Here is a 6,600-nt window from a genome sequence, read left to right on the forward strand (position 1 = left end):
TTTTTCTAATTATTGTGTCATACATTAGCATGCCCAGCCCAATACAACATTATACACACACAAAAATAGATGCTAAACAATACTAACACTAACAATATAAACCATCCTGTCGTTTCATCCAGGCTTTATTAACAAAAGAAGCTAACTTATAAACATTAAAGGTAAAAAAAAACATTCCATCCTGACATCAACATTTATCCAAAATATTTCAGGGTTTTGAGCAAACGGTTTATTTACCAAAGGGACTCTTATTTCGTCATAGAAGTGACAGTATAAAAGAAAATGAGATTCATTCTCCACTTCTCCAGACACTAAGTTCACACTGTTTCGTATTTTTAAATCTACCGACTTCAAGTGCCAGGGGAAGGACTCCCATTCATAATTGAGCAATCAAAGAACTCTGATTTCAATTAGTTTTTAACATATAATTCTGTTTCATAATTATGTTTGATTTGGACATATGTCCGAAATTTCGGTTATAACAACATATTGTGGCGAGCAGCACGGGAAGGACGAGACGGGAGCCCAGGTTGAACAATTATGCAGTTCCGTGCCCCATACACCGCATGACTACCGACTGCCTTTATTAACCACCCGCAAACGTAACAGAAACACGGGACACATGACCAACACACACAACACTCTCACTAATGGTCCCGATCAAACTACACATCACACAACAATGGAACAACACACAATTAAAACACAACATCCCGAACCCATTAACCCCAACAACAGAACAAATCAACAAAACCCCCTTTGTCAACTGACTACCCCAACTCCCAGAATCCCCCGCGGCTCCAGAACATGGCGTGGTCGCCACAATATCATTTAACCATTTTTCATTGAACCCAACAAGTAACTTTTTTCAAATTTTGTTTACGCTGCATGATACATTATTTCTAAAGATATACTGTAAATCGGCTTCTTCAAAGAGGGCATGAATCTCTGCAGCCCATGGAGAGTTCTGAAGAGTCATCTGACATATTAATAAGTCTAATCATATCACACTTTCTTCCTTTTGCACCAGGAATCCAACCCATGTCACCCTAAGCAGCCAAGGAGGGAACAAATTTATGAATACTCAGAAAACAACGTATAGCTCTGTTTTGTACTGAATCTGAAATACTTCTTTCTTTAAATCCCCATACCCCAGCAGCATAATTCAAAATGGGAGAAACACATGCATCATACAATTGAGAGTAAGTAGAATAACCAAGTTAGTGTTAATACACTACTTTGGTTTGGGTTAGGGCAAGGGCGTAGGAACCGGGGGGGACCCACCTAAAAATTATACCGGATCTGTCAGGTTTCCGATATGTGTCCCCCCCAATTTTAAACTCATTCCTACGCCCCTGAGTTAGGGTTAGTCCAGTGTTACTTCGTAACAACGGACCCCAAAGCTCTGCCAGCTGAATCAGCCAGGAGTTTATTTTAATTTTCATAATTCATAAATTCATCAAGTGGAAATCCTTACTATTTATATATATATTATTTTCTAATGGCTTTTTCTAATGGATTTTTACTTCTTGGGACACCTTTTTTTCTAAAATGAATTATCAATGTTTAACTCTGATTTATTGACAGCCTCCATCTGCAACACCAGGTCTTGACTAAGTTTAACATATTCTATAAAACATCCTCCGATTCAGCCAGCAGAACGATATCGGTGTACAACAAAGTACCCATAGTTAAATCATTCAAATGTATACCTAAATTAGCATTTTTAACTTCAAAAGCCAGGTCATTTATATGAAGAGAAAACAAACTAGGGGCCAGGACATCACCCTGTTAAACAACAACAGGGGTTTTAAACCACTACAAAAAAACTGAGGGCCCTTAATGCCAACACTCCTTATCTGCTCTGCTTACAAAGCTATATCCTCCTCCTCAATGTATTTAAATGCACACTTTGTAAGCTACTTTCCTTTATTGTATTTTCACACTGGTGACAATGCATGTGTCTAGTTTTAATGTGATGTCTTTTGTGTATGTCCAGTCAGACTTGTTGTCTCCCTTGTTCCGTGCGGTATTGTACTGTCCTGTGTAAGCCAAATCACCAAAATGAATTTCAGACGATTTGCGTTGTTTGTCAATAATAAAGACTTGACTTGACTTGATATACCTAGTGAAAAAGCAGCATCGAAGGACTTATTTGATTTATAGTTACTTCACACACTGAAAATAATTAAAGGAATTCTCTGTATGCTGATGGTTGTCTTTGAATCCGCTCATTATCAACAAAATAAATGCTGGCAATGTACTTTTTCTGCTCCCATTGAGGATGTAGATGGCCTATTATGGTCAGACTAGGGAACCCAAACACACGACACGCAAACAATGGTCAAGGTCAAACCAAAGTAGGTTTATTAAAAAGCCTGAGCAGACAGGCAAGTACTCTGATGGACTCAGAGGTCGGACAGGCAGGCACAGACAGTGTTTGAGATTCTAGGCACAAGAGGAAAAGATTAGGAATATCTTCAGGAACATAGGGAGATACTCGGACAAGAGCAAATTTAACTGATTAGACAAAGTTCTCACGACGTGCGGATTGGACACCAGGCCATAAATACTGTGAGTTAAGTTGAGTGTGGCCCATCACTGCTGGACTGTAATGTGTGGACTGAACTTGATCAGAGTAGATTACAGTAAATAATAGTACAGTTGAGGAGGGGAGGAGAGATGAGATTTTGGGAAACTGTGAAATGTGTTAATCATCAACTAACCATGCAACAAGTAACAATCACCAATTATCCCCAACCAATAGTTTTCATAGTCTCTGCCGTCCCTAAACGTCCACTCAAAGGCTGCAACAAAACAATCCATATAGTAAGCATCGATAAACACACTCAGTAAGAAACAGAGTCAGCTTACAGATGGATATAATGTCTTGCCCATCAATAAATCAATATTATCAATATCTCTACATAATACAACCTGGTGTGTCCACCAAGACGGGATGATGCAGAGTTTGGACATAAATAAAGCTTACCTTGTCATTACATTTCGCCCTCTTCTCAGCCACTAGAACTCTAGCAAGAGGATTCTCCACCTCTAGCAGGAGGTTTCTGCTCTAACCTGGCTGCCCAGACGATGTGGAAAAGGTTCCTGGAGATGAGGTCTGCCGACATGAGATCTTCCTGTATGATGTCCAGAGCCCCCCGATCACTCTGAAACACAGAACACTACTCAAGACCAGGAACTACAGTCAATACATTAGCTATGTCCTTTTTTACTACTAAAGCAGCAACATCATGTAATACTCAATAATACAACCAGCAACAGGAAACTCTCAATCAGACCAAGGAAACAGAGCCGATAGTTAACCACAAGGTGGGGGGTGGATTAACCATTACTAGCCACACTTATCCACATCTTCTTTGCTAACAAACACTGCATGCATCTCTGAAACACTTTGGGTTTCACCGCTCTAGATCATTTGCATTCCTACATGTTATTTGATAATCCTGATCCCACTGGACTCTTTCATGAACAACATGTATAGATGTCAAGTCTGCTGTTCCAACTCATTAGGCACACTGATTATGATTGAGTTGCACCTTGTTTCAAACCAATCAGTGCCAGATCAGAATGGGATTAGATGTGAATCCTTCTTTAAAGCTTCAGCAGCATTTCTTATTCCACTGGAGTTGTAGTGGCAGGCTCACAGTTGTACTACAGTTGCTCGCCACCTCAACCATGGCTTTACTAATGAGGTAAATTCTTTATTTTGGAGTACTTGTATTTTGTTATCAGTGGCTTGGCCATCTTAAAATGTTTTTATTCATGTAACAGGTTACTTCAATTGTCTCTACTAATTAATGTGGGGTGTCAAGTACATGGTGAGTTCAGGCTAAAGTATTAATTTAAATAGGCAGGTATCCATGTGCTAACAAGTATGCATAACAGCTTACAGGATCGGATATGCTGAGTCGGAGAAGCCTACGTATGGGCTGCAGCAGCCTCCTAGCTACAGTTCCCAGCAGCAGTTGAAACAACCTCCTAGCTACAAGCCACAGCAACCTCCTAGCTACAAGCCACAGCGGCCTCCTAGCTACAAGCCACAGCGGCCTTCTAGCTACAAGCCACAGCAGCCTTCTAGCTACAAGCCACAGCAGCCTTCTAGCTACAAGCCACAGCAGCCTTCTAGCTACAAGCCACAGGAGCCTTCTAGCTACAAGCCACAGGAGCCTTCTAGCTACAAGCCACAGGAGCCTTCTAGCTACAAGCCACAGGAGCCTTCTAGCTACAAGCCACAGGAGCCTTCTAGCTACAAGCCACAGGAGCCTTCTAGCTACAAGCCACAGGAGCCTTCTAGCTACGAGCCCCAGCAGCAGCAGTATCCTAGCTACAAGCCCCAGCAGCAGCATCCTAGAAACAAGCCCCAGCAGCAGCATCCTAGCTACAAGCCCCAGCAGCAGCAGCAGCAGCATCCTAGCTACAAGCCCCAGCAGCATCCTAGCTACAAGCCCCAGCAGCATCCTAGCTACAAGCCCCAGCAGCAGCAGCATCCTAGCTACAAGCCCCAGCAGCAGCAGCATCCTAGCTACAAGCCCCAGCAGCAGCAGCATCCTAGCTACAAGTCCCAGCAGCAGCAGCATCCTAGCTACAAGCCCCAGCAGCAGCATCCTAGCTACAAGCCCCAGCAGCAGCCTTCTAGCTACAAGCCACAGGAGCCTTCTAGCTACAAGCCACAGGAGCCTTCTAGCTACAAGCCACAGGAGCCTTCTAGCTACAAGCCACAGGAGCCTTCTAGCTACAAGCCACAGGAGCCTCCTAGCTACAAGCCACAGCGGCCTCCTAGCTACAAGCCACAGCGGCCTCCTAGCTACAAGCCACAGCGGCCTCCTAGCTACAAGCCACAGCGGCCTCCTAGCTACAAGCCACAGCGGCCTCCTAGCTACAAGCCACAGCGGCCTCCTAGCTACAAGCCACAGCGGCCTCCTAGCTACAAGCCACAGCGGCCTCCTAGCTACAAGCCACAGCGGCCTCCTAGCTACAAGCCACAGCGGCCTCCTAGCTACAAGCCACAGCGGCCTCCTAGCTACAAGCCACAGCGGCCTCCTAGCTACAAGCCACAGCGGCCTCCTAGCTACAAGCCACAGCGGCCTCCTAGCTACAAGCTACAGCGGCCTTCTAGCTACAAGCCACAGGAGCCTAGCTACGACCACCCCCATCAGCAGCAGCATCCTAACTACGAGCCCCAGCAGCAGCATCCTAGCTACGAGCCCCAGCAGCAGCATCCTAGCTACGAGCCCCAGCAGCAGCATCCTAGCTACGAGCCCCAGCAGCAGCATCCTAGCTACGAGCCCCAGCAGCAGCATCCTAGCTACGAGCCCCAGCAGCAGCATCCTAGCTACGAGCCCCAGCAGCAGCATCCTAGATACGAGCCCCAGCAGCAGCATCCTAGATACGAGCCCCAGCAGCAGTCTTCTAGCTACGAGCTCCAGGAGGTTCAGCAGCATCAGTAGCAGTAACTGCTGCCTAGCTACAAGCCCCAACAACTCAGATGTTAAGATGTTTACATTTGGTACTTTCGCTTTATTGATAATGCCATCAAATCCGTTAAGATATAAAGTTCTCAATTGTGCAAATGTGTTCATGACATGGTTCTACTGTCCAAATTTACATGTCCACAGCAAAACAATAAAAATATCACTTTACTTGTCTAATTGGTCATTGGCTAGGCTGAATGCCAGCAGCAAATGCAGACACCCATTTTGATGCCTTTTCAGGAGGTGCTGCTTTGGTCAAATGCAACGCTACAGTTCAGTATGGAAAGTATTTGTATTAGATCTTTAGTATCTAGCTACCATCTGCTTCCTGAATACCAGGAGAAGCCCCCAAACTACGAGCAGCAGCCTCCTTATTTCAAGACGTGGTCATCTGTTTTGAATTCACCTCTTTAACATTCACGTCTGGCATTACAGAAATTCAAATGTTCACTAATTTAGATACAAAAGGTTGCATTACTCTACAAGTGGTCAAACAACTGACGAACCAGAACATTCAATGGCAGGAGGCGTCTCCTCTAACCTGGCTGCCCATACCATGTTAAAGGGTCCTGGTATGAGGTCTGGCAACGTCAGCTCTTCCTGTACGATGTCCAGAGCCCCCTACTCACTCTGAAACACAACACTACTCAAGCCCAGGAACTACAGTCAATACATTAGCTATGTCCTTTTTTACTACTAAAGCAGCAATATCATGTAATACTGATAATACAACCAGGAGCAGAATACTCTCAACTAGACCAAGGAAGGATAGGCCCTAGTTAACCACTAGGTGGGAGGTGGATTAACCATGACTAGCCACACTTATCCACATCTTCTTTGCTACCAAACACTGCGTGGATCTCTGACACTATAGGGTTTTCCCGCTCTATCATAGTGCTTCCAGTGCATTCATACATGTTTAATAATCCTGACACCAACGGACTCCTTCATGAACAACATGCATAGATGTCAAGCCTGCTGTTCCAACTCATTAGGCACACTGATTATGATTGAGTTGCACCTTGTTTCAAACCAATCAGTGCCAGATCAGAATGGGATTAGATGTGAATCCTTCTTTAAAGCTTCAGCAGCATTCCTAATTTCA

The sequence above is a fragment of the Pollachius pollachius genome, assembly GCF_949987615.1.
Source record: "Pollachius pollachius genome assembly, chromosome: 18".
Taxonomy (NCBI): domain Eukaryota; kingdom Metazoa; phylum Chordata; class Actinopteri; order Gadiformes; family Gadidae; genus Pollachius; species Pollachius pollachius.